This window comes from Myxine glutinosa, chromosome 1, assembly GCF_964187855.1.
Source record: "Myxine glutinosa chromosome 1, kmMyxGlut1.1, whole genome shotgun sequence".
Classification (NCBI taxonomy): domain Eukaryota; kingdom Metazoa; phylum Chordata; class Myxini; order Myxiniformes; family Myxinidae; genus Myxine; species Myxine glutinosa.
Window position 1 is genome coordinate 327001112 of NC_136261.1, and position 27367 is coordinate 327028478.

General features: G+C 45.4%; 1 long non-coding RNA gene across 1 annotated transcript in view; it reads right to left on the reverse strand.

Annotated features, from left to right (window-relative positions):
• Positions 1–10482: 10482 nt before the first annotated feature.
• Positions 10483–27367, reverse strand: part of LOC137411629 (uncharacterized) — a 16965-nt gene continuing 80 nt past the window's right edge. Inside the window, exons 2-3 of the long non-coding RNA XR_010981374.2 lie at positions 12558–12897; positions 10483–11624 (exon numbers count right to left, since the gene is read on the reverse strand). This is a non-coding gene — a long non-coding RNA (uncharacterized LOC137411629). The remainder of the gene's footprint in view (positions 11625–12557; positions 12898–27367) is intronic.

Consider the following 27367-nt stretch of genomic DNA (forward strand, 5'->3'; position numbering starts at 1 on the left):
CAATTCTGCCCCAACCTCATGGAAGGCTAATGGTAAAACACCCAATACAGTCACATGAAAAAGTAAGTACACCCCATGTAAAGTTTTGACTTTTTCAACATATTTCAACATACAGCTATTTGATCTTCATTTCAACAATATTAATAGATAAAGGTGATATAATATAACAAATATCATGAAACATTTACATTTTGTGGTCCATTGTATAATTTAAATAAACATAAATGCAAATTTCGCATGTGGAAAAAGTAAGTACACCCCTACATTTATCACTACTTCAAATACCTAAAATTAGAATCAGGTGCACCAGCTCAGGTGCAAATGATTAGAACATCGTTAGAGAGGATCTTGGAGGAACCTGTCTTATTTAAACCTCAGACATTCAGTTTGGTTTGCTCTTTGTTGTTGAAGTGTGCGGCGTCACCATGCCGAGATCAAAAGAGCTCTCTGAGGCCTTCAGAAAGAAGGTTATAGATGCCTACGAGTCTGGGAAGGGATTTAAAACGATCTCCAAACAATTTTAAATCAATCATTCGACTGTCCGGAAGATCATCTACAAGTGGAGAAGATTCCAAACAACTGCCAACTTGTTCAGGCCAGGCCGCCCCAGCAAGTTCAGCCGGAGAGCAGACAGCAAGATGCTGAAAGAAGTCTCTAAGAACCCCAGAATGTCATCATGGGACCTACAGGTAGCTCTTCCCACTGTTGATGTCAAAGTGCACGAGTCTACCATTAGAAAGAGGCTGCACAAATTTGATCCACATGGGAGGTGTGCCAGGAGGAAACCTTTGCTGTCCAGAAAGAACATCAGGGCTAGACTAAAGTTTGCCAATGAACACCTCGGCAAAGACCAGCACTTCTGGAACAATGTGCTCTGGACAGATGAGTCAAAGGTAGAGCTATTTGGCCACAGTACCAGAAGACATGTTTGGCGAAAACCAAAGACAGCATTTGACCCCCAGAAACTGATACCAAATGTAAAGCATGGTGGTGGAAATATTATGGTTTGGGGCAGCTTTGCTGCATCAGGGCCGGGGCAGCTTTGCTGCATCAGGGCCTGGGCAGCTCACCATCATATAATCCACAATGAATTCCTCATTGTACCAGAGGGTGCTTGAGGATAATGTGAGGCCATCTGTCGGAAAGTTGAAGCTCAACCAAAGGTGGATCTTGCAACATGACAATGACCCTAAACATACCAGTAAATCCACCAAGGAATGGCTGAAAAGAAAGAAATGAAGGGTTCTGGAATGGCCAAGTCAAAACCCGGATCTAAATCCCATCGAGATGTTGTGGGGGGATTTGAAACGAGCTGTGCATGCAAGAAACCCCTCAAACATCGCACAGCTGAAAGAATTCTGCATGGAGGAGTGGGCAAAAATTTCTCCCAGTCGATGTCAGAGACTGGTAGACAGTTATAAGAAATGCCTACTTGAGGTTGTTTCTGCCAAAGGGGGCAATACCACCTATTAGAGCCAAGGGTGTACTTACTTTTTCCACATGCAAAATTTGCATTTATGTTTATTTAAATTATACAATGGACTACAAAATGTAAATGTTTCATGATATTTGTTATATTATATCACCTTTGTCTGTCAATATTGTTGAAATGAAGATCAAATAGCTGTATGTTGAAATATGTTGAAAACGTCAAAACTTTACATGGGGTGTACTTACTTTTTCACGTGACTGTATAAACTGTAACATTATTTTTCAGCTGTTGGTTATGTGTGATAACAGTTTTCTCGATCAACTTCCGGTTATCCAATTTTGATCACTAGCAATGGTACCCGCCCTATGGGCGGGGCTTCAATTGGGAGGCCCAAATGAAAAGGCAAAATATCAGAAATTGAAGGCTTTTTTATTTTAAATGATTCATATAAACATCCGTTGAATCATATCCACACGCAAATCATCAAAATCTAAACAGTACATGGCGCCCATTTTGAAAAAAGATTGAATTCTGCAAAACGGAAGCGGCCGCTACACGTCTTTCTCAGTCGCACGTTTATGTGTGAAGAGTGCACGCCGAATCTGTGACACGGAAGCGGCCGCGACACCTGGTTCTCAGTCGCTTTGCACCACGGACATATATAAAAAACCTGGACCCGCAATGCGTCTATCGCTCCCATGCGAGCTAATGAAGTCACCGGAAGCAGTCTGGCGGCCATGTTGGTGTGACACTCCCGCCGCCCCGCGAAACTTGAAACGAGTCAGTTCGTTCATCAGGTGTTCAATTCATCATCATGTACGATGATGTTCAAATGTTCGTTCATCATCATGTGTGTGTGTGTGTGTGTGTGTGTGTGTGTGTGTGTGTGTGTGTGTGTGCTTATGTGTGTGTGTGTGTGTGTGTGTTTATGTGTGAGTGTGCTCATGTTCGTGTGTGCGTGTGTATGTGTGTGAGTGTGTGTTTATTACGTGAATGTTTTTGTGTCTGTGTGTGTGTGTGTGTGTGTGTGTGTGTGTGTGTGTGTGTGTGTGTGTGTGTGTGTGTGTGTGTGTGTGTATACAAATGGGTCATATCTCAAAACGTTGTGGACGGATTCAGCCGACATTTGGTGGACAGGTTGGGTGTCTGACAAGGACGATTCGATTCGATTTTGGTGAAGATCTGAATATGAATTCGGGTATGAGAGTTATTTAATTCATCAGTGATTCTTCACTATTGAGAGATAGGGACAAAAACGATACAAAGCAGGATATTTCAAAAAGTTGTGGACGGATGATTTTGATTAAATGTGATTCTGTGTTGTGCTTTTCTGGTCTACTCTGGGATACAAAACGTAAACTGTTCACCTGGCGGAGGTATGCTCTCTGCTGAGTGCCGTTCTCGTCTTCCTTATCTTCCGAGAGTCGCGATCGAGTTTATTAATTATTACCTCAGTATAATCAGCTGAAATTACCTCAATCTTGATCATCCGTGTTAATCATCCAGTTATTTCATGTTCGACTCGAGTCCGTCAATGTGTTAACTTTAAAATTAAACACAATCAGTTGTGGTGGTTTCCCGCTCATCAACGCAATTACCTGAGTCCATCGACCCAGCACGGATCTCAATGAGGGTCTGACGGACCAAGTGTTCCAATTCAACCTTAGAAAAGGAGAATCTCTCGGAACAGATTTTCAAATGGATAAAGATGGAATATGATAAGTTTGATGCTCGAGTTCACAGATCCGACATTCTATTCTTCTTCTTCAGTCGCCAACTTCGACGCCATGTTTGACGAAATGAACAAACGTGTGAATATTTTGAAGAAAATATGCTTCCCTGACCTATGCATCCACGTTATCACGTTGGTTTGTTTACAAGCGAGTGTCACACAAACATGGCCGCCGACCTACTCGCTCTGACTTCAGCCAATCAGGTGCATTGCGGGTCCAGGTTTTTTATATACGTCCGTGCTTTGCAGACGCTGCCACCTTTATATAGGAAGAGTTCGTCAGGAGTCTATCTACTCTCTCCTGGTACGTAGAATAAACAGTATTTGTAGAATTTCAACAAAAACCACATCACTGTTCATATCGGTAAATATTATTCCATCGTGTTTGGGAAAATTGGAAAAACAATATAATGTGGCGGGCACAAGGGGCAATAATTCCGCGCACCAGTGGGTGGCGTGAGCGCCCAAGCGGGGACCGATGGCACATGCCCCGCCCTTCGACCGATCGGCCACGCCCGGGGACTAGGCGTGGCCTCGGCACATATATGCGGGCTCTAAGCTCGAGCCCGCTCAGTGCTGCAGTTCGAGCTTTCGAAATAAAGACTTTTGTTTTAACAAACGCGTTGTGGCTTACCCGATTGGTTCAGCCGTCGCTGACCACTGAACGCGCCATGGCCACCAACACCGTCGCAGTAAAACTCCCAGAGTTTTGGGAAGCACAGGCCGACGTGTGGTTCGTGCAGGCCGAAGCTCAATTTCAGCTTCGAGGCATAACGGCGGACGAGACCCGTTACTACCACGTGGTCGCCTCCCTCGGGCCCGGCACTGCCGCCCGAGTCGTGTCCATCCTGCGGCACCCGCCGGTCGACCACAAGTACGAGGCGCTCAAACATCTCCTCATCGCCACGTTCGGCCTCACGGAGATCGAACGGGCCGACCGCCTCCTGGACCTTCCCGAACTCGGCGACACACGACCATCCGTGCGGATGGATTTTATGCTGTCGCTGCTGGGTGACCAAGCCCCGGATTTCTTATTCCGGGTGCTTTTCCTACGCCAGCTACCTCTACATGTACGCCTCACGCTGGCGGGTTCCGAAATAAAGGAACCCCGTGCCCTGGCCGTAGAGGCCGACAAGTTTTTCGCGGCTTGCGACATGCGGTCGAGTTACGGTGCTGCCGTCGTGGATCCCGGGGCAGAGGCTACAGCGTCCCTCGTGGCCGCTGCCGCGCCCACCACCACCGCCGCCGAGAACACCGCGGCCACCGCCGCCCCCGCCGCCGCAAGCCTGGTGCTATTTCCATGCCAGGTTCGGCCACAAGGCTAGGACGTGTCACCCGCCATGCTCGTTTGACAAGTAGGGAAACGACCAGGCCGGCGCTCATTAGCGGCCCTGAGCGTCGGCCATTCCGGCAGCCTCCTGTTCATTACGGACACCTTGTCCAGGCACCGTTTCCTCTGCGATACAGGAGCGCAGGTAAGCGTCATCCCCGCCTCCACGTCCGACAAGCGAACCGCGGGCCGGGGCCCCGCGTTGCTTGCCGCCAACGGTACACCCATCCGCACATTCGGGAAGCGCTGCCTCTCCCTGCGGTTCGGAGGGCAGCACTTTCAATGGTCGTTCGTGACCGCCAGTGTGCCAATGGCATTGCTTGGTGCGGACTTCCTATGTGCGAATGGGTTGTTGGTCGACGTGAAGCGCAGACGGCTCGTCCAGGCCGAAACCTTTAGCTCGCTCGCTTGTTCGCTGAGCGGCTCGTTGAGCGGCTCACTGAGCAGCTCACCGAGCGGCTTGCCAAGCGGCTGGCTGGAAGGTTCCGTCCCGGCGAGTTTAGTTTGCACGCTTCGGGCAGCTGACGACTTTACCCGCCTCCTCGCCAGTTTCCCGGCCCTCACGCAGCCCACCTTCTCAGCGGTGGCCATTAAACACAGGGTGGAGCATCACATCCCCACGGTCGGGCCACCGGTCTATGCCCGGGCACGCCGACTCGAGCCCACGAAGCTCGCCATGGCGAAAGCGGAGTTCGCCACGCTGGAGCGGCTGGGGATCGTACGGCGCTCCAACAGTGCTTGGGCTTCTCCGCTGCACATCGTGCCGAAGCCCGGCGGGGTATGGCGGCCGTGGGGGGACTACCGCCGGCTCAATGATGCCACCACCCCCGACCGCTACCCGGTCCCACACATTCAGGACTTTTCCGCCCGGTTGGCCAACACGACAGTGTTTTCTAAGGTGGACCACATCCAGGGCTACCATCAGGTCCGCCGTCACGGGCCTCCGCATCACCGAGGTGCCGTTCGACGCCGCGGGCATGGCCCTCCTATGCGACGTCTCCCTCGGCCGGCCTCGCCCCATCGTGCCCGCTGGCTGGCAGCGCCCAATGTTAGACGCCATCCACGGCCTGTCCCACCCTGGCGCGAGGGCATCCCAGAAACTCGTCGGGGCGAAGATCGTCTGGCATGGCCTCAGGAAGGACGTCCGCGACTGGGCCAGGACGTGCCTCGCGTGCCAGCGCGCAAAGGTCCACCGCCACACCCAGGCACCGTTGGCCCCGTTTACGGTGCCAGAGCGGCGGTTCGACCACGTGCACGTCGACTTGGTGGGACCTTTGCCCCCCTCGCGAGGGTTCACCCACCTCCTCACCATGGTCGACCGCACCACACGGTGGCCGGAGGCCGTCCCATTGGCTGAGGTGGCGCAAGCCTTTATCGCCACTTGGGTTGCCCGGTTCGGTGCCCCCTCGGACATCTCGTCCGACCGCGGCCCCCAGTTCACCTCGGAGCTCTGGGCCGCAGTGGCGCAAGGGCTCGGGGTGAAACTACACCGCACCACGGCCTACCACCCCCAGGCCAATGGCCTGTGCGAGCGCTTTCATCGCTCCATGAAGGCCGTGCTCCGGGCCAGCCTCTGCGACGGCGGCTGGGTCGACAGACTCCCCTGGGTCCTGCTGGGCCTCAGGACGGCGCCCAAGGACGACCTGCGCGCGTCCTCGGCGGAGCTGGTCTTCGGGCAACCACTGCGGGGCACCACCATCGGTGGTGCCCCGGGTACCGGGTGAATTCATCCCCGACTCCACTGCTCCTTGGTCCGCGGCGCAACAGCACTCCGCCCTTCAGGAGACCACCCGGAGGTTCGCCCCGGTGCCAACGGCACACCACGGTTGCCCGCCTTCCCACGTCGCCCCGGAGCTTCGCACGGCAAAGTACGTGTTCATCCGGCACGACGCCCACCGGGCACCGCTACGGCCCCCGTACGATGGGCCCTTCCGCGTGCTGGAGACTGGGGACAAATTTTTCACGGTCGACATCGGTGGTGCCCTGGATCGCATTTCCATGGACCGCCTCAAGCCGGCCCACCTCGATCCGGACCACCCCCCGCCAGCAGCTCTGCCTCCGCGTCGAGGCCGCCCCCCGGTGGTCGGACCCCCGGGACCCCCGCTAGCAGCTCTGCCTCCGTGTCGAGGCCGCCCCCCGGCGGTCGGACCCCCAGCACCCCCCAGCCTCGCTACCCCCCAGCCCTGCACCCATCGCCAAGGGGCGTTTCGGCCGGGTCATCCGGCTTCCCCGCAAACTCACCCTTCAGGTGCGTGGGAATTCTGGGGGGGCGCGTGTGGCGGGCACAAGGGGCAATAATTCCACGCACCAGTGTGTGGTGCGAGCGCCCAGGCGGGGACCGATGACACATGCCCCGCCCTTCGACCGATCGGCCACGCCCGGGGACTAGGCGTGGCCTCGGCACATATATGCGGGCTCTCAGTTCGAGCCCGCTCAGTGCTGCAGTTCGAGCTTTCGAAATAAACTCTTTTGTTTTCACAAACGCGTTGTGGCCTACCTCTTTGGCAAGCAAGTTGTGTGTGCGCAGCACCACACTTCAATAACCTATTTTACTCGCAGGGGTCCCAGGAATACCCACCCAAAATATCGTTGCGATCGGTTGAGCCGTTTTTGCGGTACCTTCGAACGGACGGACGGACATTTGGTGAATTATAGTAAGATGACCAGGGTATCAGCCTATCTCATGAGGTTGCATTAATCAGGATTAAATGACTGTCACCGCTGCACATGAAATGCCTCTATTTGAGTGCTGCTTCCAAACACTACGAAGTAGTTTTGCTCTTCAGAGGTGCTCTGTGCTGTTACTATGTGAGCTTATCTTAGCAGGTTGTGACCAATCAGAATTAAATGATTACCTTAGGATTCAAAATGTTTGCATAGTATTCAGATACAAGAGTAGTAAGGATGAGGATTCACTACAACTATCTCACCCCAACCTCTTCCCCCAAACACGCTCTCTCCTCTTCCAGGTTGTGTGATCAATCCATCTCCAGCACAGTTTTGTTTTTTTTCTCAATTTCATTGTTTTTAGTTCCCATGACTCATTGGTTTGTTGATTATTTTCTCGATCCAAAAGCATTTGCTGGTCAAGAGAAGGTAAGTTTGCTGTTTGTGTCATGCTTTGTGAGTTTTTATTCGCATTAAAATGTTTTGCAGTTTGCACCTGAATGTTTGGGGACGAGACCGATTCTTGACTTGTGCCCCACAAGCCTCAGTGTACCTTTTAATTTTTTTTTTTTTGCAATTCCTTTAATGTTGTGGTCATTTTTGGTGTACTCTCCTTCATCCCCAAGTTGCTTCCTTCAATACGATGCATGTCCTTCCTTAGCTGTTAAGATTGTGATTTTGTGAGCCTGTATGGAACCCCAATGGAAGTGAATGAGATGTCGGCCATGTTGTTTTCGGACAGTTGTTTTTGTGCTTTTCCGAGTTTTATTTTAACTTGAGCTTTACCTTCATAGTAAACACAGCAACACTAAAATACGTCGGTGGATATCGAGGGGCGGTATTATAGCCGTTCCATTTTGCGCTCACCATGTTGCAACATTATTCCCGAAGGCCGGAACTGATGCAGTGATGCTATTATAGATACAGGAGGGGAAAATCCATTCACTGTGGAGTTGCCTCATTTGGTCAACATTAGTGTGTTTTTCCAAATACCACGAGGACAGCATGTAACGTTCTTCACAAATCATTACATCAAATACACAGATTGGCCAGAAAGAGAGCAAGAGGTAATGAACTTGTCTGTTTGAGACATATATGCCAACAGAGAATCAGACATACCTGTGGTTAAAATTATATGAATGTATCACACGTCAATAAAGGTGTTTGTGATTTGGTTGGTTCTCAAAATTGAAATAAAATTTTTTAAAAACTTGAAAGCTCTTTTTGTGTTAGCAGAGCTGTTAAGATTGTGATGCGAGAGGGAGGGGCATCATTGTCCTAATGATTTATATTCACTAGTGGTGGACCCGTTGGTCCATTGTTTAATTGGTCTTCAAGGCCTTGTAGCATACCTGCCTGCTGTAGTGCTTGAGCATAAGCTTCCCTTTCACCAATCCCGGAATTACTTGAACCAGGGCTGTGGGTGGAGGCAGGGTAGTGAGGAGGTGGGGGGGGTGGGGGGGGGGATATCCGGTCGTTATTATTCTTGCCAAATTATGCTACTGTTATTATTTTTATTAATATTATTAGTATTCGTTAATGTTTGCTTTTGTCACAATGTTATCATTCTTTTTGTTATTTATTTTGTAATTAGAATGCCAGGCCGTGGATGGACGTATGAAGCTACTCTATACACCTCAACATGGCGTGCATCTTAAAACATGGGAATTCTTCCGGATTCTTTGTACTTAATTAGCCTAATCAGCTCAGGAGATCATGACGGTCATTTTGGTGCATCGCATTTCACATCAGAAAGATCCAATAGAACTCTACGAAAAACATGCCTCACACAAATACACACACGTCTCACACATACAACTTGGCCATTTATAGTATTTATTTATATTAATTGATTAAATTATCAACAAATGTTGAGGACAGAATTAAAAGCCAAGGAATAATGATGGAAGAACAGGAGAGATTCGATAGAAATTTGGGTCCTCCCAAATCTATAACGGAGGATGTAACAATCAATTTGGGTTTGATTTGGGTATGGAAGTTCACAAATTGGGTCAGATGCATGAAATCCCAGAAGGCCTTGGTTCCAGTGCCAGGGCTAGTTGTTCGTCATGCCATGTCACAGCCAACTGGCATTGTGGTATTTAAAATTGCCACAAAATAGGAATAGAGATTTGGAATGGGTGGCTATTCGTTAGTCCTGAATGGTAACAGCAAGAGTGGTGTGTATGGAGTCGTCATTCGGTCGATGGAATGAGAATATGTTTGGCTCGCTACTCCATTCTGTTTTCTTCCATCAACGTTTCTAAAAGTAACCACATGACTGTAAAACACATCTTTCTCCAATGCCTTGGAGAGGCCTGGACTGCCAGAGAATTAAGGAAAGACTACACTCCAGGTGGTTTGGTTTTTCATGCAGGTTGCAACCTATAATGTTTTCTGATCGATTAGTTCGAAAATGGATATGCATTACATGCTCAATTTAGAGGATTTATAACCTGATTGAAACTATGTCTTCATTTTGTGGATTCTTTTTGTCATGAATGAAATTAGAATAATAATTTGAAGTCAATTTAATTATATGTGCTTGCCAGAATTTTAGGTACATTATTGACAAGTCCATTGTAGATAGTTGTAGGATGATAAATCTGAAGGGTTTTTTTCATACAACTGGCACGTCCCTGGTTTTTCTTGGCTCGTGCACACCTAAACTAAAGGGCTGATTGGTGAGTTGGTCTTAACTCTTAGTTTCAGGTGTCAAAAATCCTACATAACCGCAGCCATTGGGCCTCGGAGGCCCAACGGATGTATTCGTGCGTTTTTTTTTATTTTTTGTTTTGTATAGATTTTTTTTCTTTCATATCCTTTTTCAATCCAAGTCGATGCTCATGGATGTGTATTTGCTCAGAAAATGTGAATAATTGATCCTATTAGTTGGAAGAATCCCATAAAAGTAATGAATCTTTTTCTTTCTTTTTTGCAAAAAAACGTTTTTGTTCTTCGTTTTTCAACTTTTTTTTCTCTAAAATGTTGAGGCTCATGGAGGAGTATTTCCTCAAAAAATATGATTCACTAATCCTTTTATTTATGTATATGTCCACAACTGTCAAAAATCCTACACCTATGCAGCCATTGGGCCTCGGAGGCCCCACAAATGTATTCGTGTAAAGTTTTTTAATTTTTGTCACTGAATTATTTGTAACCAAGTTATAGGAGCATACAATGAGGCTCCTATCAAGAAAATAATGATATAACATATATATAGTAGTACAACAATATTTATGCGGGGCCTCGAAGGCCCCAGGCCTGCATTCGTGTCGGATTTTCGGGTTATAAGTAAGGAATGAAGATTTTCCCACTAGCCTGAATCAATTTTTTTTATGTCACTGAATTTTGTGTAACAACATGAAAGTCGGTGAAAATGAGGCTCATTCCAAAAAAAATTTGTACAGCATAGTTTTTGCAACAAAAAAAAACCTTGTGGGCCTCCGAGGCCCAATCATTGCATCCAAGGGTTAAAACCACACTGAGCACAATATTTGCTTGCAGTTACTGAATGCAAAATGTCTCAGCTGATGTTTGTGGATTATCATGTCAAGCTGGTTCATGTAATTATGCCTGTGTGGGGGAAAGCCATAAACTCATAACCCCACAAAAGCCAACAGAGCAGCATAGAGTCTTGTGAAGATAATAATTGGAGGAACGGCACAGATGCATCTCCAGCAAATGATGCTACCTGCAGCCATGTGCTGTCTACAGAAGAAGAGGAAGAATGATTGGAGATTAATCAGAATTGATTCTGCATAACCTGTCAACAGTATCTCCATGACATTGGAACGGTCATCAGAATGGTTGGCAGATAGTCGTGTTACAACTCAGCCTGGGAGATTGTTGCTCAGCGATGTGAGAATGATGCCAGTTCTGGCTTCAGAGTCAACAAGGAACATCGAGCCCATCACGAAATGCAGAAAAGTCAAAGTGACATGTCAAATGAGCAATGTGTTGAAAAGTATTTTGGAACAGAATATCAGGCACAGGCATTCTTCCCCGCAGAGCAGGGGTTGGCCTTTTTGGGCACCATGGTCACCTTTTTGAAGCAATGTTTTATGGCCGGATGCCCTTCCTGCCGCCAACCCTGTTAGTCGCCTCTTGCGACACCCAGGGAATTACCAGTGAGCTGGTACTCAATTTGCCGACCTCGGAAGGATGACAGGCTGAGTCAACCCCCCTGGCGTTAATTCAGCGATCGACCAGGATTCGAACCCAGGATCCTAGGATCCCAAGCCGGTACCCTAACAGCTAAGCCAACACCAGGCTATCTGAAGGATAATGTACTGATGATCAAAATTGAGTCTTGTTCGTGTGCAACTCACATGATAGGAATGCTTCATCTTTTGTTGAAATAAAGCATTTTGAGAAGACACAACATGCTGGGAAGGCAATGACGAACATCACAGCATCACCTTTGCCCTTGCCAAGAAACTGCTTTAGCAGGACTGCACCTGCTTTCAGACAGAACACGAGAACACAAACGAACACATCAGCATGGAGTTTATAAACAAGTGGGTCGAATTTTAAAAAAGGATGCATTGATTATCTTTCGATCACGTCTACGATATGAAGTGACACTTTCATTTGGGATGAAGACAGTTCAAACCACATTCACCGATTGCTTTGCCAGTTCATAGGAGAATTTCGATCTCATGTGAAGATACATTATGTTGACAATATGTTATGTGCATTGTAGATCATCATAATTGTGTGAACAAAAGTGAGAATGTTTTTGTTCATGTGTGCAAGTTTCAATAAGTTCCTCCCTCGCAGTAAAACACAAAATTGAATGCGTTTTCTCCAGAGATTAGCAGCATTATATATACTCTAGAGTGCTCTTGTATCAAGAACTTGATCGTCGAGAATAACTGCTTTCCTGAGGGCTGGCAAGTTCAGACAAATTGTTCCACTATCTCCAAACAAAACAATGTATATTTAGCATCTTGCACTCTCAAGCTGCAAACATGCACCAGCAGCTGGCTGGTTGTTGCCAATTGAATACAATGACAGCAGGACACTGCATGTTTCAAAAGGCTGAACTTTAATATCGCTGTTTTTGGCCAATAATTTGTAAGGAAGCCTTATTTTGGCCATGAAATACCGACTACCAAAAATATTCTTCATTGTTCTTCTTCTTCGTTCATTCAAAAATATTCTTCTTCATTGTTGAAAAAAATATTGTGGGCTGTTTTATATGCAGAGGTCAGCAAATTGAATGACCCTTCCAAAATATAGTGCAACACATCCTCAGAACACAACAAAAGTTTCTGGCAAGATTAAATTACTTTTGAAAATGAACCTGGATGATGTTGCTGGAGGCCACTTGGCAGTTGGGATGTGGAGAACATGACTAATGCAGTAAATTGTGCCGCCTGCTGGCTGCTTACCATAAATCCTCCATCTTCATAGGTATGATGATGTCGAGTCTCCTAGGGCTATGATGGCATGTGCAATCATATTTCCTTTCTATGGCTGGTACACCCGGGTAAGTGTGTGGAATAGACAGGGGGTCGCCACTCCTCTCCGTCTCTCTGCTGGCCGTGGGGGAATTCACCCTCTTCCGCCCGTGCTGTTGGCGTCGACTGAACTCTCATCCACCGGATGTGCAGAGCCATCTGCCATTTAAACCGCATGGCTGTGGACCGTTACCCTGGTAAGTGGGCTGACAGGTACTACACCGTGCATACAGGTGACCTGGGATTGTGCAAGGCAGGGGCATCCATCTCCCTGCGGTATCAGAAGACACCCGCATACCCATTGGTAAAACAAAAGCCAGCAATCACATCTATCGAATTTTCTTGGTACAGCTTTCATATGCAGGACGCAGACAAAAAAAAAAACCAATGCTTAAAGTCCACCAACAACCATTGCTGGCAGGCAGGTCCACCGACTTGATGTCCTACCGATGGACAGCTCACACATTGATGTGTCGCCCTGCATGCGAACCACCAGTGTAACCTTTTTTCTGGGTCGACATTCCAACCCAGGCGATAGACATCTCTTAGGTAAGTGTACACAACTCCCAGTCCTAAGTAAACCAGTACTGATTTTAATTTGACTTCTATTAAAAGATTATATTAATTAAATTAATATTAAATTATTATTATATTATTATTAATATTATTATTAATAATTATTATTATTAATATAAAATATTAAAGTAAATTAATAATAAATGTAAATTAATTAATTAATAAAAAATTATTTTTTAATTAATTAATATTAAAGTTCTTCTATATTAGTATTTGAATGGTGATTCTGAGCAATTGAGTTTTACATAAAGAAATTTAACAGCACACACAAGGAAACAATTATTTTTACCCAAGCACGCACAAACATTATATTCGGAGTGCAAGGGTGTTGGGTTGAAGATTTGAATAATCAAAAAAAAACAAGGGTCCAGTAAAATGGTAGTGGGTAGTCTGGTAGCAAAGGAAAAGGGGGGGTATTTGCAAGGCATGAAAAATGGTTAAAGTTGTACAACAAGTAATGTATACAGTTCATGTTTGGAGAGAAAATGATAGGTTCAGTGTGTAGATAAATTTTTACTAATGACCTGGAATGGAAAGGCTCAAACTTATAAATAGGAGTAAGTACAACCACAATAAAGCAGGTACAAGCAAACTATGCACAACCCCTATGTGTTGGCATGCTGATGAGAGATGCCAATGATGCTGAAGCATTTGTAATCTGCAGAATGAAGTCAAACCAGGTCATCACCATTTCGCATGCAGCTTGTGGCTGTTGGTTGCATCATTGCTGGGAGAGCGGCTGTGCCGCTGATGCAATTCCGACCGTTTCCAATAAGCAGATGACTACCTGATTTTGTTGACCTCGGAAGGATGGCAGCCTGGGTCAACCCAAGTGATGCGACTTAACAGCACGACAGGGGCTCAAACTCAAGACCCTAAGATTTTAAGCCAGCCGCCTTAACCGTTAAGCCAACACCAGGCTTGTTAAACCAGGTGAGGGAGGCATAGGGAATAAAACCCACAGCAATTAAGCTTCACAGTTCTGAGTACAAATGCCTCACATCAATAGTAAAAACCTGACGGGTGCAGAAAAATGTGAGTTGGCATATACAGTAAGCACACGATGTGGAAATGCATATCTGTGTTTGGGGAACGGCCATTTACACTTCAATTTTGTGAAGGGGAAGGGCACGTTTTTAGCCTTGGAATGCAGAGTCAATGTCATGTTCTTGAAGGGGATATGAGGAAGATAACATGGAGAATGGCAGTTCTGCAAATCCAGTTTGTACTGTATTTGTACCTCAATACCATATCACAAAAATATAGTCATGTGGATGGCAACCACCTGATAACCGCAATTAAGACAATTGAAACATAATGGACACAACAGGCATTAACTCAAACCACGCAAGTAAGAGAGGAAAGCACAGGGTGAAGAACCCCAGACTGTGTTGGGATTTGAAAGATGCAAGCATTGTGAGGAGGGCCAGAGAGCAAACCAGTGGGACAGTGTCAGCAAGCGATTCGCCAAAGTAAAATGTGCAGCTGTTAGGCGTCCAAGAGCACCATCCCAAGGGGAACGTGGTGGCAAGGGAGCAAGTGAGGGTCAAGTGTGCACTTTTACAGTCAACTGCCTCGTTGCCTCCCCCCCTCCCCACGTTCCTTGCTGACTGATCACTCTCACCCAATCAAGATACCACCAGCACAATTAGCCGTGTCTCCATCCAAGGCTAACCAATCTCTAACCAGGAGGGTCTCTCCACCCTAAGTACAATGGACCAATCACCAACCCAGGAGTTGTCAATGACGCACTGGGAACAGTCAAAGGCCCACCTCCCACAACTTGACAGACATGTGAAGTGGGCCATTCCCCACCCCACCCCCCTTCCTCTGATAGGTGGGATGTAGACGTGTGTAATGCCTCTACACGTGCCGAGCCTTGCCCAATATGAGACTTTCAAAAATTATTTCATCCACTCTAGATTGCTCTGCTCACATGCACATAATCCCATAGAAGCAATATTGATTAGGGCATGTTTCTGTATATTGTGTGTGTGTGAGATAAGGATTGTTACATCAAATAGCTCACAAAGCTTCTAAAATAATCCGAAAAGTACCTGAGAGAAAGGGTTGTGCTTCTGCATAAGAAAAGAGTTGGAGAACATTCTCAGCTCGCAGAAAGGACCGAGATCTTACAACCTTCTTTGATGAAAAATCCCGATGACATTGGCTGGTGCAAGGCTTGAAAGATCATGGATGGGCATGTTTTACCCAAACCCCCAATGACTGGCTATCAGTGAATGGAGTTTGACCCTTGCAGGAGTGCCTCTTGTGATCATGGCAGGCTTGTTTATTTATTTAATACATGTCTGCAATTGGAAAAATGGTGCTGTGTGTCATTACCAACAGAGCACTGGCTACCGGCTCTTTGACCAAGGACATCTAGATTTGGACAACGTGCAAATACACAAAGCTTGTGCAAGTTATTATTCAAGTGGTAACATGATGTATCATGCAGACTGCCCTGAGAGAGACACCGTATCGGGTTTGTGCGCTTCTCAACAGCGACTGGAAGATCATATCTGGGGCTTGTGAATGTACAGGTAGGTTAAAAACTTTTAAAATGATGATATTTACTATTAATTATGTTAAGGTTGGGGAGTGGGATATATGTGGGCTATTATAAATATATTGTTTGTTTGGTTCTGGGGCCAGTTCTGGGTTTGGTTCTGGGAGTTCATATTTCCATACGTTATACGAGATTTTTGCATCTATTGGTGAAAGGAGAAGTAAGTGTGTGTGTGTGTGTGTGTGTGTGTGTGTGTGTGTGTGTGTGTGTGTGTGTGTGTGTGTGTGTGTGTGTGTGTGTGTACACGCACGTCATTGCTTGGCATTCAGTAAGGGATCATGATTCATGGACCAGTTTGTGAAGTTTTCCTATTCTCAGAGTGTCACCGAGAGCCCCGACAGCTTCCAACTGCAGTTTGTTTATATTAATATTCCCGGGGATGGTTTTAAAGATCTCTGTGAGGTTATTTTCCATCATTCCCGTTACTCCAATTATCACTTGTACAATTTTGCTGCTCTTCAGCTTCCAGGATCTTTTCACTTCATTTTGGAGGTCTAGGTACTTGGTCATTTTCTTGATTTCTGCATTGTACAGACCAAAAAAGCTTGGTACTGACACATCAATTGGCAAGGCTTTTTCTTTTTTGTGCTTAAGTAATATATCTAGTCGCAATGCTTTGTTTTCGATATTCATGCTCAATGGAATCATTAGGTCATGCTTCAGCATTACTTCCTTCTTTTCAATCATCACTTTGGGTTCATATTTCCATGAGTTTTCTGGAACTGGGATATTGAGACATTTGCAGATGTGTCAGTGGATTACTCTACATACCTTGTTGGGCCTTTGGATGTACAGCTGCTCTGACGAGTTTTTTACATCCCGATAGGAGGTGGCTCATATTTTCTGTTTCCCCTTGCAGAACCTACACTTGTCCGATTCACTCAGTCCCACCATTTTCTTAAAACCATTGGTGTAGTGTCATTGGTCTTGGACATTTATAATAATTCGTTCTCCATCCCAATTAATCGGGAAGATCTCTGAGTCCCGGTGTGTACCCGGATTAGAATAGGTACACCGTATCCCTGCGTGTTGTAAGAGGCGACTAAAAGGGTTATCGTCAGGAAGGGCATCCGGCCATAAAACATTGCCTCAAAAAGGGAACCATGACAATTACATATCGGCAGAGTACAGCCCGAAGTACCCCATGGGGGACCTCACCCCCTCGTCAAAAATCAAGGTGGGGAACCCGATCGAAGCAAGAGTGGGAATCGCTCAATTTATTACGACGAAACATCTGATGCCGCACGTGGCGATCGGTTTCTGAGGTTTGGGACATAGAATGTAGGGACAATGACAGGGAGATCAGGAGAAGTGGTGGAAGTATTGGTCAGAAGAGTGGACACATGTTGTGTGCAGGAGACGAGATGGAAGGGAAGTGGTGTGAGAATGGTGAAGGGTAGGCAGGGACAGAAATACAAGTTTGTGTGACAAGGGTGCCCAGAAGGCGTGAATGGTGTTGGTGTCCTGTTTTCTGAGGAGTTTGTAGACAGTGTGGTGAGTGTGACGAGAGTGAGGGAAAGGTTGATGATGGTGAAAATGATGATTGGAAAGCTCTTGGTGAACGTCATCTCGGGATATGCTCCGCAGGTCGGTCGGAGCGATGAAGAGAAGGGCAAGTTCTGGTGTGCAATAGAGAAGCTGATATGGAAAACGTGAACGATGAGAAAGTTGTTGTGGTAGGAGGAGACCTAAATGGACATGTGGGAAGGAGTATAGACGGTTTTGAGGGAATTCATGGGGGTTACGGATATGGTGTGAGGAATGAAGAAGGTGAAAGGATTTTGGAGTTTGCTGATGGAACTGATTTGTTGATTTGTAATACTCAGTTCCAGAAAGAGGATAATAAGCTTGTTACATACACGTCTGGTGGGTCAATGACAACCGTTGACTACCTGATGGTGCATAGGCGAGACAGCGGGCACCTCCGGGACACAAAGGTGATCCCGGGGGAGGAGGCTGTTTCACAGCACCACTTGGTTGTCTGCGATATGATGGTGAAAGGTGTGAGGAGAGCTCGGAGGGTGAAGTACCAACCGAGAATTAAGTTGTGGAGGTTGAAAGAGGTGACAGTGAGGGAGGTATTAAAAGAGGCTGAGTATGGTGGAGGATGATGTGGTTGAGCTTGAAAGTGGTTGGATATCAATGAAAGATAGTCTGTTGGGAGCCGTTGGTGAGGTATGTGGATGGACAAAAGGACCACCGAGGCACTCGGAAACATGGTGGTGGGATGATGAAGTTGGAAAGAGGATTGACGATAAGAGGAAGAATGTCAAGGAGTGGCAGAAGGCGAAGGGTACAGGAGCAGAAGAGGCAGAGCATGAAAGTTATAAGGCAGCCAAGAAGGCTGCAAAGAAAGAGATAGCAAAGGCGCAGGAGGCATGGAGGAAAATGTTCGGAGAACGCTTGGATTCGGAAGAGGGTCAGAGAGCGGTATTCAGGATTGCAAAGCAGATAGTGAAAGAGAGGTACGATGTGATGAGGGTGAGTTGCTTGAAGGATGAAGTGGGACAAATTGTTGTGGACCCAGATGGAATTAAAGGAAGATGGAAGAGAAAAATGGAAATGCTGTTGAATGCAGAGAATGAATGGAATGGCAACATGTAGAGTAATATAACCTGGTTTTAGGAACGGCAGAGAGGATAACTGAGAAGAAAGTTGAGGAAGCGATAAAAGCAATGAATAGTAGAAAAGTGGGAGGGCCGACGAGAGTTGTGGGAGATATGCTGAAGGCAGCGGGAAGTTGGGGTGTGAAGAGAATGACTGAGATCTGTAATCTGGTGGTGAAAGAAGGCCGCATTCCAGTGGTTTGGGAACTGAGTACCCTCGTCTCTCTATACAAGGGGAAAGGTGACCCTCTGGACTGTGGCTCGAATAGAGCGATAAAGTTATTAGAGCATGGAATGAAGGTATTGGAAAGGGTGTTTGAGAAGAGGATATGGAAGAAAGTGAAGATCGACGAAATGCAGTTTGGATTTATGCAACGAAGAGGAATGACAGACGCGCTTTTTATTGTAAGGCAGTTGCAGGAGAAGAGGAAGAAGTTGTTTCTTCGGTTTGTTGATCTGGAGAAAGCATTCGATAGGGTTCACACGAAGTAGTGACATGGGCATTGAGGAAGTTAGGAGTGGAGGAATGGTTGATCAGAGTAGTGATGGCAAAGTACGAGTGAGTGCACAGCTGTAAGGACGAAGGACGGGAACAGTGGTGAGTTTGAGGTGAAGGTGGGAGTGCATCAGGGGTCGGCACTAAGTCCACTACTATTTGTAGCTGTGATGGAGGTGCTGGCTCAGAACGTAAAGGAGGGTTTACCATGGGAGTTGTTGTATGCAGATGATCTTGTGTTGATTGGGGAGAGTATGGATGGATTGAAGGAAAAGATGAACAAGTGGAAGGAATGTATGGAGGCAAAAGGTCTGAAGGTGAATATCAGAAAGACAAAGGTGATGGCAAGTGGTAAAGCATGTGGTGAGGTGGAAAGAAATGGGAAGTGGCCATGTGCTGTGTGCAGGAAGGGTGTCAGAGTGAACTCCATTCAATGTACAATGTGCGCTGAATGGGTTCATCAAAAATGTAGTGGTCTGAGAGGGACATTAACCAGTGTGGCAGTTACATTCAAGTGTAAGGTGTGCACAGATGGAGGAAATGTTGAGTTGGATCTTGGACACGGTGTGAAGCTGGAAGGTATGAAAACATTTTGCTACCTAAATTTATTAAAAATAAAAAACTGAAATATCACATTGACATAAGTATTCATACCCTTTGCTGTGACACTTGAAATTTAGCTGAGGTGGCTCCCATTTCTCTTGATCATCTTTGAGATGTTTCTACACCTTGATTGGAGTCCACCTGTGGTAAATTCAATTGATTGGACATGATTTGGAAAGGCACACACCTGTCTCTATAAGGTCTCACAGCTGACAATGCATATCAGAGCACAAACCAAGCCATGAGGTTGAAGGAACTGCCTGCAGAGCTCAAAGACAGGATTGTGTCGAGGCACAGATGTGGCGAAGATGACAAAAATATTTCTGCTGCATTGAAGATTCCCAAGAGCACAGTGGCCCCCATCTATCTATAATTCCAGTAATCTCTGTGTGTGTGTGTGTGTGTGTGTGTGTGTGTGTGTGTGTGTCTGTGTGTCTGTGTGTGTGTTTGTTTGTTTGTCTGTGACCGCTGTTTCTCGACAACCACGGGTCCGATATACTTGAAACTTGCCAGGTATATTGCTGGGGACCCGAGGATGTGCCTTTTCAAGGTTTGAAATTAATCGGACAAGTAGTTACCGAGCTATGTCCAAAAAACGATTCAACCAATCAGAGAGCAGCGAGCTATCACGTGTGCCGAACGTGGCGAACAGACTCTGCCTCGGACGGCACATTTGAGAGCGTATTCATTTATTTCACAACTATGTTGGCGCTATGTTGGCGTTAAACTATGTTTTAAAAGTAATAAAAACTAATTTGCGATTCTTTCGCTTTCCTGCGCGTTTGTGCACGCTATGGCGATTTCTTTACCAAACTCCGCAAGCCGTTTGCTTTGGACCAAACCATTTCATGTAAATAGAGGGGGGGGATTGTCACCGTACTCGCAAGCCGTTCGCTTTAGACCAAACCATTTCATGTAAATAGAGGGGGGGGATATAATTTTAGATATAGATATAGTACGGGCATGCCCTAGTAATTCTTAAATGGAAGAAGTTTGGAACAACCACGACTTTTCCTACAGCTGGCCGCCCGGCCAAACTGAGCAATTGGGGGAGAAGGGCCTTGGTAAGAGAGGTGACCAAGAACCCGATGGTCACTCTGGCTGAGCTCCAGAGATCCTGTGTGGAGATGGGAGAAACTTCCAGATGGACAACCATCACTGCAACACTCAACCGATCTGGGCTTTATGGCAGAGTGGCCAGACGGAAGCCTCTTCTTAGTGAAAGACACATGAAAGCCTGCTTGGAGTTTGCAAAAAAGCACCTAAAGGACTCTCAGACTGTGAGAAACAAGATTCTGTGGTCTGATGAAACCAAGATTGACCCGTTTCGCAATAAATCTTCTTCTTTCAAAATTCTCTTGAAGTACCACTTATGCACTTAATAGGAATATCTGACTGATTGCAACACATGCTTTCAAAATTCTCCCTCGCAGGGTCTGACAGAAGAAAGAACAAGGAATCGTTGAGCACCAACTGATACTGGGCTTGTGTCAGACCTATGCACAGAAGATTAAATTCATTCAAAAAGAACCAGGGCAACGCCGGGTGCATTCAGCTGGTATATATATATAGATTATAGGAACTGGACACCTCTCATTCACCCATATTTCTCGTATTTTCCATATTTTCACAAGTCCAATTTGCATCAAGGAACACAAAAATTATGGTTCAGCATTTTTGAAATTGCCACTCTTTTGTCTGAATGCTGAAAAATATGTTAAAAGATTATTTGAACTGGAGAGTTCATTTAACACCTTACACCACACAGTCTTGAGAAAAAGGACATGGATATAATCTTTTGAATTCTTGCTTTGTATTTCTGAGCACGATTTGCATTTCCTACGAGTTGCAATTTTGTCTGAATCTCGATATTCCTGAACACTGAGAGTGCGAGTTGCAAATTTGATTGGCTGAGATGACGCAACATGGCGTAATATTTTTTAGCCAAGTATCACTAAACTTGAGGTTTTGGGAAATGCCAACAACTGCAGTGTTCAAGTATATAATTCAATTGAAATGAAATAAAAGTTTTAAATTATGTAGAAAAAACTTTTTCTTAAGTTTTCCGCTATTGATTCACCGTCTTTTACATCACCTTATTTAACACATTACATTAGTTCTTTGTACTTGTTGTTTGTGTCCTGTATGGCATCCATAAAACAGTTAGTTTCCTATTTGGAATGATTTTCTGTTTTGTTTGTCTGCCAGACAGGCAGACTAAAGTAATTATCATACTCCTCTGTGCATATTGTGTACTCATAACAAGATTCTGTGCAATTTGCCAAATTCAGAGCCAAAGTACTGCTAAACTGCAGGTTCATGTTGCAATTCATGTTCTCTCTCATATTCGTCAGTGTTCAAAATGTGAAATTCAATTGAAATGAAGTAGTTCCTCGATCATATGCTGACATATGTACAGACAGAGTGAACCAATTGCTCATCCTGCTTTACGCTTCGCACGCAGGATACTTTCAGATTTTCAACTGCAGGTTATAGATGCTCGCACTTGCAGAAATGGGTCGCTGAAACACAGCGCATGCGCAATAGGCCTCATAAGCATACACAGGAATATTGCAGCTCAATGGAATACTGCTCTCCCCTCTCGGCCGGTGCTCCTGCCTCGCACCCAGCTCGTCTTCACGCTGTTGAAACCAAAGCTTTCAAAATCATTGGAATCTCCCGCGATGAAGCTATCTCCAAGGGCCTATCACTCACTCACCGCAGGCAGGTCGGTGGTCTTTCTGTCTTCTACCGACTCCTCTCCGGCCTTGCCCCCCCCCCCCCCCCCAGCTCTCTCTGTGCTCTGTCCCCCAAATATTCCGACAGGTCGCACAAGATCTGCCAGCAACCCTCTTCTGATGAAATTGCCAAAATCAAGACTCTCTGCTCACCTTCACTCCTTCATTCCTCTTTACTCCCACCTCTGGAACAAACTCCCTCACTCTCTTCAATCCCACTCCTGCCTCCAGGTCTTTAAAACAGCTGTTCACCACCATCTCTTATCATCCCCCATCCAAAACCTTTATCTTTTCTACCACCGTTAATTCACCCCAGACCCGCGTTTTTTGAAATACTGACTTCTTTCTTTCCTGGAAGTTCTAGCAGTGTCCATGTGTTTTGTAACTCTCCCACCAGTCGAAATAGGCGACAGACAGACAGATGGATGGTGCACAATGACAATACCTTAACTGGAATCCTAATTCCAGACAAGCTAATAATAATAAAATGGAACTGCCCAAACTAAGGCCTTGAACTAATTACTGCCCCCTACCTCACAAATGTAACCATTACAGTATGTACTCCAACACTAGAATACAGTGCAATATGGTTAAATGTATCCGACAAGAAGGAAGTCTAACATCCATACAACCTATAAACTGCATTTGCACTTTCCATGACAATGTGGAAGGGACAGGGGGAGAAGTAGAAAAATATTGATTGAAAAGGGATTCTATGGAATGGTTGGTTCATGAAGAAAGTTGGAGAGGTAAGGGTATTCTTTCTATCCTTGCCAGTGGAGTCTTTCGTAAATCTCTCACCACACATGTAAACTCGCATGACGAGGCCAAATCACAAGGTCTGGTTAAACTTCCAAAATCTAGTCTGACCGCACATCCTTACTTCTTGCTTCTCCCATTTATGGAACTGCCATCCAGAGGCCATTCTTTCCGCCTCCTCCATGCAGGGCTTCAAACAAGCATTGCAACGGACCCTGATGGCATCCCTTATACTGACATGTATTCCACCCCTGTCTGTGTGTCTGTCTGTCTGTTTGTTTGTGAACAAGATAGCTCAAAAAGTTGTGGACGGATTCGGACGAAATTTGGTGGAGAGGTTGGGTGTGTTACAAGGACGAAATGATTAGATTTCTGGGAGGATCCGGATCCGGATCTGAGAATTTTTTTAATGATCCTTCATCATTGAGAGATTGGGCAAAAACGATAAATAACACGATATCTCAAAAACTTGTGGACAGATGGAATGAAACTTGGTGGATAGGTGTGTAACAAGGAAGAATTTATTCAATTTTGGTGAAGATCCGGATCCAAATCCGGCCTATCTTTGGGATGAAAAACAAAACTGTTCAGCCTGGGAGAGGTATGTGCTCTACCGAGTAGCGCCGTTCTCGGTTGAATCTGTAATAACTAATAGTTGTAATAATAATACTAGAACTGCCACTTCATAACTGCTGGCAGTGATGACTGGGTTGCCGAACCAGACCGAAAGACATCCCGCTTTTATACAACTCCGCTTTCATCGGACATGTGTGACACATGACGTCCTCTTTATAAAACTGAATTCAGTATTGGATTTTAAATCTTTTTAAATAGTATATGTCCGAGGGATCCTTGGGGTCTTATGGGTCTTCGTGGTCTTTATGGATCCTCGGGGGTTTTGGGTCTTCGGCGGGCGTCCTCAAGGTCCTTTTGGTATTTTGGGTCCTCGGGGTCCTTTGGAGTTCTCGGGGTCTTTTGGATCTTTGGAGTAGTTGGGGTCTTTTGGGTATTTTGCATCATCGGGGTATTTGGAGTCCTCAGGGTCCTCTAGAGTCCTTGGGATATTTTGGGTCTTCATGGTCTTTAGGGATCCTCAAGGTCTTTCGGGCCCTTGGGGTATATTGGCTCCTCGGGGTCCTTTGGAATCCTCGGAGTCTTTAGGGGGTCTTGTGGGTATTTGGGGTCTTTGGGTTCCTCTGGTTCTTCATGGTATTTTAGGGTCTTTGTGGTCTTAAAGGACTTGGGGGGTCTTAAAGGTTCCTCAAAGGACTAAGCGGTCTCAGCAGTCCAAAGTGTCAAAAGGTATATTCTGATAGTACGTACTTAATAGACATGCATAATTAATAGACAGGATGCCACTGAATTCAAACACAACTGAATTAATACATATACTGAAAAGTCACATGGCTGGAGAAGATATTATTGCAGAGTATTGTCTTCTTCAAACAATAAAAAAAATTCTGGCGGCCAAACCGTGCGACGGATCATGTTGAAATTTTAAACAAGTATTTCCCTTGATGACTACCTCCAAATTTTGAAGTTTCCCATCGATGCATGGAGCAGTTCAACAGATAATTTTTTTCAAGATTTTCGTTCAATCCAACACAGCTGCCAGATATATGAATTATTCGCGAACCTCTTGGTATCCCCAAGACATATGGGACATGTGTATGAACTTTAAAAAAAGTTTTTTTATAATTTTTTTGTATACTACAAAAATAATTTTTAATTTTAAAAATAATTTTAAAACAATAATTTTTTTTTATTGAGGCTCGTGTAAGAGCTAACACAAAGAACATATAATAAAGGGAGCGGGAGACGAGGGGGGAGAGAGAGGAAAGAACAACAACAGTCAAGAACAGGGACATCGGGATATCTGTGGAAGGGAGAGGGCTGGGGCGGGGTACACGGGATAAACAAGATAGACACGACAAGGACTTTCAGGAAAGAAAACGGAATTTGAAGGAGGTGGATTTGAGGTGGATTAACGGGGATAGAAAATATCAAGGTTTTGGATGGGGGATGGTGGTGAACAGCTGTTTTAAAGACCTAGAGGGAGAAGTGGGATTGAAGAGAGTGAGGGAGTTTGTTCCAGCGGCGGGGAAAAAGAGGAATGAAAGAGTGAAGGTGAGCAGAGAGTCTTGATTTTGGCAGTTTTACCAGAAGAGGATTACTGGCAGACCTTGTGTGTTCTGAAGAAATATTTGGAGGCCAGAGCACAGACAGAGCAGGGGGTGCAAGGCCAGAGAGGAGTAGGTAGAAGACAGAAAGTCCACCAAGCTGCCTGCGGTGAGAGAGTGAAAGGCCCTCAGAATCAGCTTCATCACGGGAGATTCCAATGATTCTGAAAGCTTTGGTTTCAGCAGCGTGAAGCCGAGCTAGGTGTGAGCCAGGAGCACCAGCCCAGAGGGGAGAGCAGTACTCCATTGAGCTGCGGATGAAAGCCTTGTATGTGGTGAGGAGCTCAGGTGTGCCAAGGAAGGACTTCGCACGACGGAGGATGCCCAGTCGGCGACTGGCTTTGGAGGCCAGCTTGGAAATGTGGTTTTCCCAGGAAAGATCATGGCAGATTGTGAGACCCAAAAGCTTAATGACAGAACTTCTTGGAGAGGATTGTTGAGAAAGTAGATGGGAGGGTTGTCCAGTCGGTCTTTTCGGAGAAACAAAGTGAGAGTGTGAGATTTGTCAGGATTGAAAGACATGTTCCACTTGTTTGACCAGTTAGTGATTTTATCCAGGTCTGCAGAGAGTGAAGAGGCTGCAGACTGCCGATCTGAGGGATGAGATATGGAGCAGCAGAGGGTGGAGTCTTATGAATTTTAAAGGGAATAAATCCGAAGAATCGCGACGGAAGAAAAATAACAATAATCTTAAAATCAATAGGGTGCCACAGCCTGAAAGGTATGTGGTACCTTAAATACTGTATAATTCCATGCATAACTAGAACGGCACTCAGTAGAGAGCACACCTCCACCTGGTTGGCCATAGCACTCAATGGTGAAGAATCACTTTAAAAATTCTACTAGCCGGATCCGGATCTTCGCCAAAATTGAATCGATTTTTCCTTGTCACACACACAACCTGTCCAACAAGTTTCGTGCAAACCCATCCATAACGTTTTGAGATATCCTGCTATGTATCGTTTTTGGCCCGATCCCCCAATGGTGAAGAATCACTTTTAAAATTAAATAATTCTCATATCCGAATACATATTCAGATATTCATCAAAATCGAATCGATTAGTCCTCGTCACATACACAACCTGTTCACAAAGTTTCGTCCAAATCTGTCCACAACTTTTTGAGATATCTTGCTATGTATCGTTTTTGGCCCTGTCTCCCCATGGTGAAGAATCACTTTAAAAATTAAATAATTCTCATATTCGCATTCATATTCAGATATTCACCAAAATCGAATCGATTAGTCCTCGTCACATACACAACCCGTCCACAAAGTTTCGTCCAAATCTGTCCACAACTTTTTGAGATATCTTGCTATGTATCGTTTTTGGCCCTGTCTCCCCATGGTGAAGAATCACTTTAAAAATTAAATAATTCTCATATTCGCATTCATATTCAGATATTCACCAAAATCGAATCGATTTGTCCTCGTCACATACACAACCCGTCCACAAAGTTTCGTCCAAATCTGTCCACAACTTTTTGAGAAAGCTTGCTATGTATCGTTTTTGGCCCTGTCTCCCCATGGTGAAGAATCACTTTAAAAATTAAATAATTCTCATATTCGCATTCATATTCAGATATTCACCAAAATCTAATCGATTAGTCCTCGTCACATACACAACCCGTCCACAAAGTTTCGTCCAGATCTGTCCACAACTGTTTGAGATATCTTGCTATGTATCGTTTTTGGCCCTGTCTCCCCATGGTGAAGAATCACTTTAAAAATTAAATAATTCTCATATTCGAATTCATATTCAGATATTCACCAAAATCTAATCGATTAGTCCTCGTCACATACACAACCCGTCCACAAAGTTTCGTCCAGATCTGTGCACAACTTTTTAAGATATTGTGTTCACAAGCGGAAAAACAAACGGACAGACAGACAGGGGTGAAAACATAACCTCCAGGCCGACAGGTAATCAAACCCCGGGATTGAGACCTCCCCTATCGTGCTTCTTCTTCTTCTTTTCCATGCAGCACAGGACTGCAGGAAGCATCATTGGCTGAAAGCGCGGCTGCGCCTCATTTCGCCGACTTCGGAGGGATGAGAGGCCGAGTCACCCTCACCTGGTGTTAATTCAATGGCCGACGGGGATTCGAACTCAGGACCCTTGGATCCCGGGGAAAAGGTTTTGACTTCCGTTGAACATTAATTTACAAATTACACACAGACTGACTGAACGAGATAAATCATGAAGTAATGTGAAA